The sequence below is a fragment of the Canis lupus genome, chromosome 28, assembly GCF_048164855.1.
Source record: "Canis lupus baileyi chromosome 28, mCanLup2.hap1, whole genome shotgun sequence".
Taxonomy (NCBI): Eukaryota; Metazoa; Chordata; class Mammalia; order Carnivora; family Canidae; genus Canis; species Canis lupus.
The window spans coordinates 309,180-322,959 of NC_132865.1; the positions used below are offsets into that span (position 1 = coordinate 309,180).

Below are 13,780 nucleotides of genomic sequence, written 5' to 3' on the forward strand. Positions count from 1 at the left end.
GCCCTGGGCTCCAGCCAGTGAGGCCTCGTGCAGCTCCGGGCAGCGGCGTCCGCAGTGCTCGATGTTGGTGATCATCACGGAAGCGCGCGTTTGCTGACTTAACGTCCCGGTTTGGACCGACCCACCCCGCGGGGTGTTAGACCGAGCGCCCCGGGCGGCCCAGCAGCGTCCCCTTAGGCCCGGGGCGCGGGGTGGGGCGGGGGGGACACCTGCCTGGGCCAGCGCACTGCCCGCCCCGCCTGCGCCCTCCGCCCCCACACACCGCCACCCTGGGCAAAGCAACAGCCCTCACTCTACTATTCTTGTATTTATTTTTTAAATTAAGTCTTTGGGACTTTAATCCCAGCGCAGTTAACACAGAGCGTCATCAGTTCCAGGTGCACGAGGCCGCGTGGACGCCGCTCATCCCCCTCCGAGGCCCATCCCGTCCCACCTCCGCTCCTCTTAGCAGCGCCTACCTCCCCGTGGTCCTGTAGCACCCCCAGCACCTATTTTCCTTCCCTGTCTTTCTGCCTCTCCGTGGCGGCAGCGGCTTGGGCTGGTTGAGTTTGCGGGATCCAGCGCGGTGTCTGGGGTGCAGCAGGCGCCTCCCAGCCAGGAGGAGAGTCTTCCTGAGGACGGAACGGGTTGGCACCTTGACCTGGGGTTTCCTGGACCCCAAAACATGGCCCGGCCTACGTGAGCGCGGCCTGAGGGCCCCACGCTGGGTGCTCGGCACTGGGGGTGCTAACCACGCTGCCCCCCTCCCCCGGGGCACGGTCCCGGCGGGAGGCGCCGCCTTAGTAGCTCGGCCGCCAGCGAGGCAGGGGCGGTCCCACGTGCAGGGGCCGAGGTCAGGTCAGGTCGCACGAATGGGAAAGTCACGTGTGTCCAGGAGCCTTGCGTGTCCCTCCAGTGAGACCCTGGAACTAAGCGAATCCCCCTGCTGGGCTGCTGGGTCATGTGTGTAAAGCACGTGGCGTCTGGAGAGCTCAGCGCCCCATGAGTGTCACTTGTGGAGCCACTTTCAGGGCAGGTCGAGGGGAGCGGCTGTGGGCAGAGCGGCCCGGGGTGCGTGGAGGGTGGTTTCTCACGGGCAGGCCCTTTGCAGGACACTGAGGGTTACGGGTGACATCGCGGGAGGGCCTGGGGGGAGAAGAGAGAGAGGCAAGGCTGCGAGGGCAAGGACGAGCCAAGAGGGCCTGAGGATAAGGCACAGTGGCCTCAAGATTTGTTCAAGGACCCGACTCCCCAGGTTGACCGAAGGGGGGATGGACCCACGGGTTTGGAGCCTGAGGATGTGAAGGTGCAGAGGTCTGCTGGAGGGAAGCGGCCTGTGCTCGCTGAGCTGAGAACCTGAGTGGTTCGGGACTGCTGGGGGGCAGGGGTGTGGTGAGGAGAGCTGGGGATGCACTTTCCTGGAGCGAAGTGCAAGTGCGTGTGGAGTTCCCGGGTGCACCTGCGGCGGTGGGTTGGGGGGACGGTGAGGAGACGGGATCACAAAGGGAAGTGAGGAGCAGCGCCCGCCGGGGGCCTGGGTGGCGGGAACGGGGCAGGTGGCGGGAACGGGGCAGGTGGCAGGCACAGGCCGGGTGGCGGGAAGCTTCAGGACACGATGATGCCATCGCAGTTCCAAGCTGCTGGCTCCGTGCTGCGGCCTTGAACGCCGCCCCCCGCCGTGCAGCCTGCCCCCCCCCCCCCCCGCCCCCCTGGCCTGTGTGAAGGTGGCGACCTTCTCGCTCTCCCGGAGGATTCGGGGAGGCCTGAGGGCATTGACTCATCCCCCCGGTAGGCACAGGCACTCTCATTCCACCCGGTGCTGCCTGCACCAGGCACACAAGCCATCCCACGGAACATCCCGTCCTTGCTTTGTACGTAAAGTGCACTACCCCGTAGGGTCTTTGAGGTTCGTCCCCCAGGGCAACGCTGAAACAGCTCTGAACAGTAAGAACCATAATTTCCACTGGAGATGGTGGGATGAGTCGGCTGCGCTTGCCCGGGGATCCTAAAGCCACCGGGGGACACGCGTGGGTCCGACCCGCACGTACAGGTGGACGGTCCGCCTGGGGTCGCGGCTGAAATCTAGGTCGCGCAGACGTGACTGTGGGGAGGACATCGGCAACGCGCTTTCACACTCGACCCAAGACATTCTCACAGAGTCCAACGGCCGCACGAGGGCCGAGCACCCGGGGTCCACGACTCCTCCCTCCGTGTGAACGGGTGAGCGCCGAAGGCTCATCCTGCGGACCCGCCGGGCCGGGCTCAATCACCGAATCGGGGTTTGGAAGACGGAGTGGATTTGTCGTCCGGGTATTTTCCTTTAAGGCTCCGATTTCCCTTTTAGGAAGTTAAATGTGAAAAGTTTGAGGCGGGAGGGGCGTAGCGTCCCCCGTCCTGTCGCACCTGGCAGTTTCACGGGGACGCTCTCCTTGACGCCCTAGGCAGCGGGTGTATTCGCCAGGTATGGCGACCGCTCGCAGTGGCCTCCAGGGCCGAGGAGACCTTTGGCACCCCTGGGTGTGGGGCGTCCTGCTGACAAGCCTCCGCGGTTTCAAAAGTGCTTTGTGGGAATACGGGGAGCGTCAGTGAAATACGCCAGTTTTTCTAAACAAACGTCATCTTTGAAAAAGTTGCCGAGTGACACTGCTGTGCAACTAGGGCCTAGTTCAGCAAAAATGTAATAATTTGGGCGCCTGAGTGGCTCCGTGGTAGATTGTCTGCCCTCGGCCCAGGGTGTGACCCTGGGGTCCTGGGATCGAGTCCTGCGTCGGGCTCCCTGCATGGAGCCTGCTTCTCCCTCTGCCTGGGTCTCTGCCTGGGTCTCTGCCTCTCTCTCTCTCTCTGTGTGACTATCATAAATAAATAAAAATTTAAAAAAAATACCAATACACCAAATACAGCAAATAAATACCCAGTTAAATCAGATTTAAAAAATGTGTGTTTTTTTTTTTTTGGAGTATAAATATGTCCCGTGAAATATCTGAGACATACTTACATTAAAAATTGTTATTTATTTGAAATTCAAATGTAGTCAAGTGCCCTGTGATTTCTCTGGCAACCTGATCTCCTGGAGCCAGAAGGGTAAGAAGGGGCTGTTGCAGTGAGCTCAGGACTGCTGCCTCGGGAGAAGGCGACTGTCTTCTCTCCTCTTGCACTTCCTTTTAGTGCTACTGAGACCTCCTGGGAAGGCAGCCGAGGCCAGCAGAGTTCCTGATTTTAAAAGGAATTTGCTTTCTGCCTCTTTCTTTAGATTCTTCTTCTTTGTCACTGGCTGGTGTGGCTTGAATAAGCTTTTCCTTGTGTTGCAATAAAACCAAAGGTGCAGATGGGAGCTGGGGGGGGGGGGGGGGGGTTGCAAGTGCCTGCCCTGCGGGTCTGTGCTACTGAGACCTACCTAGCGCAGGGAAACACGACTCCCCTCTATGACCTCACTGTGCTCATCTCAGTCCTACACTCAGTTTTGGACTCAGAACTGTCTGCCTCGCTTTGCTTTTCTTCATCCAGAGGTTTAGCTCTCTTGGGAACACAGGGTGGAGGTTTGAGAAAACCTAGTCAAACCTCAGTAATAAGCAAAAGGGTTATTTCATGACCTTTTGATGTCATCTAGTCATGCTACTTAAAATGTAGTTTGCTGACTAGCAATGTCACCTGGGAACTTGCTAAAATGCGAATTCTCAGGCCAAGCCCAAGACCTACTAAATCAAAATTTCTAGGAGCAGGGCCCAGAAGTCTGTCTTTTCATATAGTCTGGGAAGCACTGATCGGAGCAGTTTGCCCAAGGGTCCTCTCACTCTCTATGGGAATGCAACATAGTTTGTACCGTTGATTTGGGCTCAGACCTTGTACAATACTAGTAAGATGGTGACGATTTTATTTCCTGCCCAGATAGAAAGGACAACCCTAAATATTATGGTTTTACTGCCTTCTTGGCTATAAACCAGTTTTGCATCTGATTTTGGAATCTTACCTCAGCTCTCCTTGCTTCCCCCACTGACGACAGAAGTCCTATTTTTCATTTTCTCTTCTGATCCAGCATTGCCATCTTCCTGGTTCCCTCATTAATGAACTAAATAAAACTCTGACATGTGCTTACTTATCTATATGAAAATCAGGTTTTTAATATTTTGGGAATTACACTTTGACAGAAGGATAACTGAGAGAAGACAGGCCCCATGTCTTCTTCAGACTCCTGGCTGACTACTGTCACAACACTCTGTCTCCATCTATTTATTACAAACAACAGAAGCCGATCCAAATTAGCATAAACAAGAAGGAATTCATTAGAAGCCCGGAAGGGTCTCATGGGACTCCGTTCTGGGAAAGATAGCCAGGCCTCACACTCCCCCACTCCAAGTGCTCTCTCTGGTTAGGAGCACCACTCTCTGGCTTCATTAAAGATTGGTTTCCCTGTTTACTTATCAGCCTGAATGTGGTTAAAAACAGATCTCGCTGATCTTCCAGCCCCAGGATCTGACTTGTCCCTGACAAACCAATAAATCAACTAGATTTGGGGACTTGCTCACTTGCTGGGGGAGGGGAAGGACCACTCACCAGAAGCTGAGGTTAGAGTAGATATTCTAAGAAGCACCGATGGGCAAGCGTGGCAGATTTATCTTTGACATTCTGCCCCTTAATAAAACTGCTTTAGAGAATCAGGACAGAGAGACGATGAAAGGGGTGTTCTTGCCAGGGCTCCCTGCCTTAGACTTGAAAGTGGTCTTGGGGCCAATTTAATCCAAGCTATCCCTGAGGCCTAGCAGACGGGAAAGCCCCTCGGCTTCTGAAAAGAGCAGAGTTAAGGCTGAAGAAAGAGAGGATGATTTTTAATTAAAACTCTTTGAATTGAGAAAGTCATGTCACACTGGCATGCATTTTTAGCCAAAATACTTATAACAAATAAATCTCTGAATTTCATCGCCTTAGTACAAGTTTATTTTCCACCCACAGTGGTATAAACATAAGCGGGTAACCCTGATCAGTGGGTAAGAGTTCTTTACTTTGCTTAGGTCTTTAAAATTTCTCATCAGTAATGCTTTGTGCATATTTGTTAAATTTACAGATATTGGAGGATTTTGAAACTAGTTTAGGAATCATATTTTTACGTGTCATCCTTGCGCAGGGGCCATGCTTAATCTTCTCTGTATCGTTCAATTTTAGTATATGTGCTGCCGAAGCAAGCACAGGAATCATATTTTTAAAAAGAATACATTTTCTAATCATTTCTTTCAAGTATTTGGAAATATAACTTGTTTTTTTAGATTGATCTTGGCATATTTATCTAACAATCAGACTAAATCCACTTAGTCACTTAATAATTGATAGGTACATTCTTTTGTATTTTCTACATGATCATATTGTCAGGATACCTTTATTTCTAATTCTTATGCCTTTGTCATCTGGAGGATAGTCAGATAATAATTATGGTAGAACATTAGTGAATTAAGTATTCTTCTTAAGAAGTTAAAAAAGAGGAGTGAAATAAACTCAAAGAAAGTAGAAGGAAACAACAAAGATTAACGCAGGAAATGAACACATAATCAAGAAGATCCACAAAGCAAAAGTTTTGTTTTTAAGACTAATAAAATTGACATTCTCTGCAAGATTAATAAAAGAGAGAGAGAGGAGGGCGTGATCCTGGAGTCCCGGGATCGAGTCCCACGTCGGGCTCCCTGCGTGTATCCTGCTTCTCCCTCTGCCTGGGTCTCAGCCTCTCTCTCTCTGTGTCTCTCATGAATAAATAAGTAAAATCTTTAAAAAGAGAGAGAGAGAAAGAGGAGGCACAAGTTAACGATAGTAACTGACTTTCTAACGTAAATGTAAAAATCATGTAATGTAAAAATGTAAAAAACATAACTGGATATATTAAAAAGAAAATACCATCTTTGGAACAACTTAATGCCAACGAATTGAAAAAAAATTAGATAAAATTGAAAATCCTAGAAAAATATAAAACCCCAAAACTGATTCAAGAGGAAATAGAAAATGTAAATAGTTCCATAATCAATAAAAATAGTCAAATAACAGGAAATATCCCTACAAAAAAAAAATAATCCAGCTCCAGGCAGTTTTGCTAAGTGATATCAAACATTCGAGGAACAAAAAGGTCAATTTTATAAAAATTATTCCAGAACATGCGAATGTAACCTGTCTTAATACCAAACTTGGCAAGGATGGTACAAGAAATGCAAATTAATACAATGTCATTTATGAACACAGATACATTCTACACAAAAATATTAGCAGACTTAACTCAGCAATGTGAAATTTAATAATATATCATGAATAAGCTGTAATTATCCACAAAATGTGAAGTTCTAACATTAGAAAGTTAATTACTATGATTCACTATGCCTCTTCCAGGAGGATACAGAGGTCACAAGGAGCGCGAAGGTCATAAAGCTTCAAGGGCCCCTCATGGGGTCACCAGCTCTATGTTCCCATGACTGTGTTTGTAAAAATATTTTAAATAGTGTTTTAACCACAATAAATTAAGACCACTGTCTTTTGCCTGTCGTCTTGGGTCAGGTGACTTCATCACAGCTGTGAACTCCGTGGGATCCCGCTGACAGGACAGAGGTTAACGAGGACGTATCCCAGCGTGGTTTAGTGGGATGTACGTGGTTTCCAGCCCCCTAAACCTATAGTTGGGCTGGTGTTAGCTCCCCCCCCCCCGCAAAGGACTTCCTGGAAGTCTCCCACTCACTGTGCTGACGCAGTAAAGTGACACGGGGTGGGGGCCGGAGGCGCTGACGTTCTGCACGAGGCCCCAGCTCCCACTCTGGAACTAGGAGGAGCTCAAGAGACGCAAGGCTCCAAGCGTACCCAGTGCAAGGCTGCGAAGCATTCTTTGAATCATGGATGGATAAAACTGTAGTTGGAGAATTCTGTGCTAATCATCTTCGTCAGAAGGGAAGTTCTCTGCTGTCAGAAACGTACTTGGGAAGGTAGCGTGGACACGGATAAACACCCCTTACAGTCTTTCATATTATGACGGAAAGCCTCAAAAAATAGAATTTAGCCTGAATTCCTGCGTGTCCTACAAATGCTGAGCCCATCCTGAATGTGAAGTTGTGTTTTCTGCACGCATATCAGATTGTGCTTTTGTGCATCTGATCTATCCGGTTCTGAGGAAGCCTGCTGGTTGCAGAGGAAACAGCATGCAAGCAGCAGCCCGACGAGACGTGTTTCCCTGAACAAAAGCCCGACCCAGATTCGTCTCTGATTCACTGTGCAGCATAAGAGTAATTCATTGCACAAGCATGCAGCTCAATACAATAACTTATGAAGCTGAAAGTAACTTTTCTATACCATTAATAAATGTTGAGAAAAAATATTTTTTGCTAAAACGCTGAATTTTTTTTTCTCTTTAGAAAAGATTACACAATTGTTATTGTATGAAGAGTTAATCAGAGCATATGGAGTCCAAAACTGTGTGGGAAGGGTCTTGCCCTTCCCATCTTTAAAACTTGATTTCTTCAGGACGCCTGGGGGGCTCAGCGGTTGAGCATCTGCCTTAGGCTCAGGTCGTGACCTGAGGTCCTGGGATCGAGTCCCGCGTCGGGCTCCCTGCCTGGAGCCTGCTTCTCCCTCTGCTGTGTCTCTGCCTCTCTCTGTGTCTCATGAATAAATAAATAAAGTCTTTAAACAAAACAAAACCAATTTGATTTCTCTTTAGTGAAATGAGGAGTTTTGGATTAAACAGATTCTAAAGCTCACCTTCACTTGATGATTTTATGAATGTGCATTGCATAGTCAGCCCAAACCTAAATATTATTTATGAATAATATTGTCACCACCGAGCTGTTCCTGCTCCCCAGGAATTTATGGCCCGGTGAGCCAGGATCGGCCCTTGGTTTGTTGTGACAGGGCCACGTTTGCTGGGAGCTCTGTTCCTTCGTTCCCAGGCCGAATCCTGGGCCCAAGGAGCCCCATTTCTGACTGCTGAAGTTTGGAGGCTGTGCCTGAGCATGTTGTCGTGAGGACGCTGCTCCATTCCAGCAGGAGTTACCGGGCCTCTGGTTACGTTGCCATCGTGGTCTCTGTGATCCTCCGACAAGTCCTGCCCGTGGGCCCCGTGACGGAAGGTACCCCTGCCTGGCAGTCTGGGCCGTGACACCATGATGCCATGACTTTGCTTTCATGGACCCTAACGTCTAATAGGATACCCTGTTTGATGTCTGATTGCTCTGAAGGGACGGTCTAGGACGCTAGCGGTGACTTCTGCTGAAGGGATGATGCTTATTGTCACATGGGACATTGGCGTGACAGTGCTCTGCAGTTCTTTTTGCTAAGGAACCATTGTCCATATAAACGTCAAAAGCAAAATTTCCATCAACCAGCTAACGTTCATTCTATGATAGAATAGTGGCGGTGTGTGCTTCCGTGGACACTTCTATTCTTATTTCCGTGCCTAAGTTAACCAATGGCTGTTTCTGTTCATTATTCCTCTGCTGGTTTGATTCGCATCCCTTCTTTTCCCGACTTTAGGGTTTGAATCCGATTTCTGAATTCAATGGGGAGATTCTGGCCGTGTCAAAATGGCAGTTTTTGAACCTGGCAAGATCATAATTGTTTTTGGGTTCAATTCTGATTTCCAAAGACAACTTAAGGAGGTGTCAACAGCCCTTCATAAGGTCAGTTGCATAAGCAGGTAATTAGTTTGAGAACGGAGTGTCAACGTGGATAAAAGCTGCTAATTTGGTGATTCTTAAAGCTGTTTGAGCTGAGGCAGACACCTCTTAAATAAGACTCTTGTCTGCTATGGCTGTTTTTGAAGATTACACGCGAGTCAGATGATTCATTCACTAATCCCCTCAATAAATATTTGCTAAGGCACAGGGCGAGAAGCCGCTGACCACGTCACAGAGATGCTGCAGCTGTGCGGACCGAGGGTTAGCACGAAGAAGATGCAAGTTACGGGTCACCTTGACCCAGAAGAGGAAGCCCTGCCTCTGGAGTTCCGCTCTGAGGCTGGGACGCCGATAGATGGTGTTGATCTACGCTGGCTTGGCAGACGCTTAATGGCGCAAGAGGGAAAAAAAAAAAAAAAAAAAGAAAACGGCTCAACACCAGTATGGTCCTTTGGAGATCCAGAAACATCAACTCTATTTAAGGAAGAAAGTAGTCATTTGGTTGATGCTGCAGAGGACTAAGTCACAAAACCAAAAAAAAAAAAAAATTACATGCAGCTAAAGGTACAAACTGTGCGGTCACGTGTAAGTCTCTTCATATGGGCAAACCATTGCTCCACAGATGGGTCAAATTACTAGCATTGACACAAGCACAGTTCTAGAACATGCCACTAATTCAACCACTGAAACACTCAAGCAATAGCTTTCACTGGCGCTCTGCGCTCGGCCTTGCTGCGTGCTGCAGACTCAGAGAGGAATAAGCCGCACGGAGGCAGGTGTAGGGGCCGGTAGGTGAACCAGCACTACGGGACAGCTGGGAAAGCCCAATGGCCGAGTACTCGAAGGCGCTGGGCACAGGGGTGAGGCCGTAGCGAGGAGGGACGCGAGGAGAGAGCGCATGGCTGACGCCGTTGACAGCCTATCCCTCGGCCATGTCCCCGCTCATCCTTGTCGATGGGAACTTGCTTAAGAAGAGGAAGAATGTATTCAAAGAAGAGGGGCTCCCCCGTCCCCCAGTCACACGGAAACCATAGCAATGCTTCTCCTTTGCCAAGGATTTCTCCAGGGGGAGCGAGGAGCCTAGACCCCCCTAATGGGCCCAGCGGGAGAGTCTGCTGGGAGGGATTTCCCTCTCTGATAAAAGATGTCCTGGGGTGGGGGGCAGGGGGAAGCTGTTATTTCTTTCTGCCTTTGGATGTGGTTTCGTGTGGATCTGATGTTCCGAGTCGAGGCCTGCGGTGTGAGACCACGTGGGGAAAGCCGAGGCACGGAGGAGGCCGCCGACGGCGCGGACATGGGCAGGCTGCTGAATTAACTTGCTCGGGGGCTGCCTGCGGTGCATGGCCTGCCAGGAGGATTCCAAGCCTGCGTCTTACCGTCTTGAATCTCTAGCTTGAAGCTGAAAGCATCCTGACTGGTACGAGAGGCTTCCTGAAGCGGGTTCTGAGCGGAGTCCTGAAGAATGCAAGAGAGGTCACCAGACAAAGAGGTGGGTCTGGGAGGGACTCTGGGCCTCCAGCCGGGCCTCATCTGAGGAAGCACAAGCGCTTCAGTAGGGCTGCGGCAAGACGGGGAGGGGGGGGGGGATGCGGGACCTCGTGGGCCACCAGCCAAACTGCATTGTGTCCCGACACAACCTGGGGCGCCCGGGGTGGCTCTTGGATTTGTGTTTTATAGCGAGGTACAGGTTAGGGGGTTTGGGACGAAACAGGATGCGTGGGATAGTCCAGATGAGAGACGGGGTGGCGGGGGCAGGGGCTGCAGAGCCGGCTGCAGACCGGGCCGGGGTAAACGTGGGCGGGGGCGACCCAGGGGGCGGAAAGGCCAACTGGTGGGCGTCTAGGCAGGCAGAGCCGAGACCCTGTGCTCTGGGGAGGGGTCTCGCCTGGACAGATTGGGGGTCCTCAGCAGAGGGATGCCGCCGAGCCTCGTGGTGGGCGCACGGTGCGCAGACTGAGCTGAGATGCTTCTTTGGAAACACCCGCACCGTAGAAGCAAAAAGGAGGAAAAGGTAAGGAAAGTGGGACAAAGGAGTCAAAGAGGCACCAACCAGAGCACGGGGGTGACGATGGGACACTGGAAGCCGGGGGAAGGTCGCTTCAAGAGAAGAGAAGGGGCAAGAGTGTCAGGATCTGGAGAAATGCCAAGTGAGATGGTCCCTGAGAAAACCCAGGGGGTCTTAGGGAATGGAATGCACTCCCGGGGGGAGGGGACGGTAGGCCGGGGCTTGTGCCGTGGCCGGGGACATGGAAGGCGACGGTGCGGGGACCCGTGTGAGTTGTGAGCTCTCAACCTGGCTGTGCCAGTCTGCAGGTCTCAGTCCCCGGGAATGTGGTTTAATGGGTGTGTGGCTGTGCCGGCCGGGGCCGGGGCCGGGGGGGGGGAGCGGGCATCAGCGTCCCCAGTGATTCTATGGTGCATCACATTAGAGACGGTCTCTCCCGAGGACGAGGACACTGGGAAGCAGGAGCAGCGGCTCGGAGATGCTGCCTCCCCAGGGAGGAGGAGGCCGGGCCGCACCCTGAAGGCCTGGGTGGGTGGAGGGAGAAGAGGCCCCAGGCGTGAGGAGGGTGTGTGCTTTGGAGGAGTCGAGGAGGTTGAGGGAGACTCGTCTCATTCCAGTCTTTCTCGTTGGGTCTCAAGGGCCGAGGAGCTCGTCTGCGTGACGACCTGCCCGACGACTGTTCTCCGGCGTGCGAGCGTCCCCACCACACTACCTGCCCGCGTGCTCGGCCTTCCGTGGCATCTCTTGCTTTCTTCGGGGTTGTTTGAACTTGTTGGTCTGTCTCCTGTTTCATGAGGGCATCAAATTTTGTCTGTTTTTTTTTAAATTTTTATTTATTTATGATAGTCTTACAGAGAGAGAGAGAGAGAGAGGCAGAGACACAGGCAGAGGGAGAAGCAGGCTCCAAGCAGGGAGCCCGACGTGGGACTCGATCCCGGGTCTCCAGGATCCCGCCCTGGGCCAAAGGCAGGGGCCAAACCGCTGCACCACCCAGGGATCCCTGTTTTTTTTTTTTTTTTTTAAAGTAGGCTCCACACCCAGCGTTGAACTCCCGACCCCGAGATCAAGAAGTGAGCTGAGATCAAGACTCAGATGCTTGCCCAACTGAGCCACCCAGGTGCTCCAGACTTTAATTCTCTGATGTGCCTGCAGCCCCTACATCGGCATCAGCCCACCACGACCACCTACGGGATGAAGGGATGGGCGTTCACATTGTGCTGGGGCTGGTATTCCAGATGGGCTCCTGGCTCTGCAATGCCGCAGAGCTGCCCCTCCCGGTCTAGAGCTTAACCATCACGCGCTCCATCGTGAAGCCAGGTGTGTGCACCTTTTTGATACTCTGGACACCGTAAGGAAGGGGTTTTGTCCAATCATCCTCGGTTCCATCATCACCCTGAGCCCATAAGGGCATGTGTTCATTCAAAAAAACACAGGCTGAGCATTGCTAGCTCTGTGCTAGGCCCTATAGGTACCATTTTAAGTAAGATCCAGTTTCTTATCTCAAGGGTTTACCATCCAGGGAGGAGGCAGACCTACAGGCAAATAATAAACGAGCAAGTGCCAAGGTGGGATCTGTGCAAAGGACGTGAGGGGGGCCCGGTGCAGGTGGCTGGGAGGCTGGTCGGGGAAGTGTCCTCAGAGGGGCTCCCGCTGGAGTAGGGAGGTGGGGGCATGCGGCTGGCAGGAGCGGCTGCGGGGGAAGGGTGGTGGTGCTGGCAGGAGAAGGGCGTTGGGCAGAGGGGAGAGTGTGTCCGTGAATACAAGGGGGCATGTGACGGTGGGGGTGGAGCCACAGCTGACGTGGAAAATACACCCACGATTTACCATAATCAGAGCCGGGGACTCACACTTCACTCTGGCGGCTGAAGGCAGAGAGTCAAGCCCTTCCCGCCTGCGGACGGAGGGAGCCCGGGCCCAGGGCACAGAGCCCGCGGGGAGGTCCCCGCCCTGAAGCTGGGCTCTGCTTCCTTTGTTCTTTGCAGTTGATCACGGTGGTGGCAAAGGTCTCATTTTTCTCTACCCTAAATCCCGCATCTGTTGCCTGAGACTGATCTGTATGATTATGCCCTTGTTTTAATATTGATCTGCTTTTATGGCACGAGATACTTTCAAATGATAAAACTTGCTTTCTTTGAGATAAAAAAAAAAAACGGTAGGAAAGGAAATGGACTATAGTGTCTATAGAAGGACGGAGGAAATAAACATTTTGGGATAAACATGGCCATTTTCAGTCTATTGCGATCTCTTGGGGGCATTTGTGTCCAAAAGGCCACTCTGTACGCAGAATGAGCAGAAACGTCTGGGCTGCAGATACGGAATGCTTCGGGAAAGACGTTCCTCTTTCAAAATGATCAAATTCAGAAGAAAGAGAATCGAAACTAAACCCCGTCCCTAATCTGTGCTAAGAACCACGTGGCCAGGGTGTGCAATTTATAAGTGAAGTTATCGTTGGCTTCTTCCACCACCATGATTGGCTTCCTCAATGAAAGAAGAGCCACTTCCCCAGGAGTACCTCCTCCCTCCAGCCTCCGTCCCGTTTAATTGGTTTTGCTGTTTTTTCCTGCGGGAAGAAATGGAGAAGAGGTTGCGGGATGGCCCAGGAGAAGAAGAGCCCCCCAGATTTCTCCCTCTTTAAACAGAAGCAAACAAGCAGAAGGTGTCTCGACATTTTGTTTTAAATGCTGTAAGTTGGCTCAAGTCATTTACCTCCCTTCGCGGCGCCACCTATGCCAAAGAAAAGTATGTCCTGTATTTCTTGCCAGGGAGGGGAAAAACAAAAAAAGTCTTCAAGGGCTTGATAATGCGGTGGGTCAGAAGCACATGGGCGTAAGCGGTAGGCGTCGGAAGCCTCCATGAAAATCCCGCTGTGATCACGATGCAGGGCCCGCCATTCTGCCGTTGGGCCTAGAATTGCTGTGCGATCCGTCGCCCTGGGAAAGTACGGAGATACGCCAACATTGCAGATTATTCTGATCGAGGGGTGATGCCCACCTCGGTTGTTAGCGGCTGGACGGCAGAGCTGCCTTACGCTTCCCAGGACACCTGCTTGGCTTAAGCACAATCTCTACACATGGCAGGCGTCTCATGAGCACGCGTGGAGAGCCGGGCCTACGCGTGGTCAACCCCTGGCACCGTAAGAGGACGGTTCACTCATCAAACAAGTCTT

At 51.5% G+C, this 13,780-nt stretch overlaps 1 long non-coding RNA gene and 1 other non-coding gene across 6 annotated transcripts in view; both read right to left on the reverse strand.

The window, feature by feature from the left end:
* Positions 1–1,724: 1,724 nt before the first annotated feature.
* The window catches only part of LOC140620062 (uncharacterized), a 31,832-nt gene continuing 19,776 nt past the window's right edge, over positions 1,725–13,780 (reverse strand). Inside the window, exon 4 of one of the 5 annotated variants that reach the window (XR_012019800.1) lies at positions 1,725–2,828. This is a non-coding gene — a long non-coding RNA (uncharacterized lncRNA). Of the gene's footprint in view, positions 2,829–5,527; positions 10,065–10,984; positions 11,399–11,443; positions 13,175–13,780 lie in introns of those variants that run through there. The other 4 variants (XR_012019796.1, XR_012019795.1, XR_012019799.1 and 1 more) reach the window with 4 other exon arrangements.
* Positions 5,054–5,160, reverse strand: LOC140620459 (U6 spliceosomal RNA). The gene has a single exon (XR_012020244.1). It is a non-coding gene; the product is annotated as a U6 spliceosomal RNA (small nuclear RNA).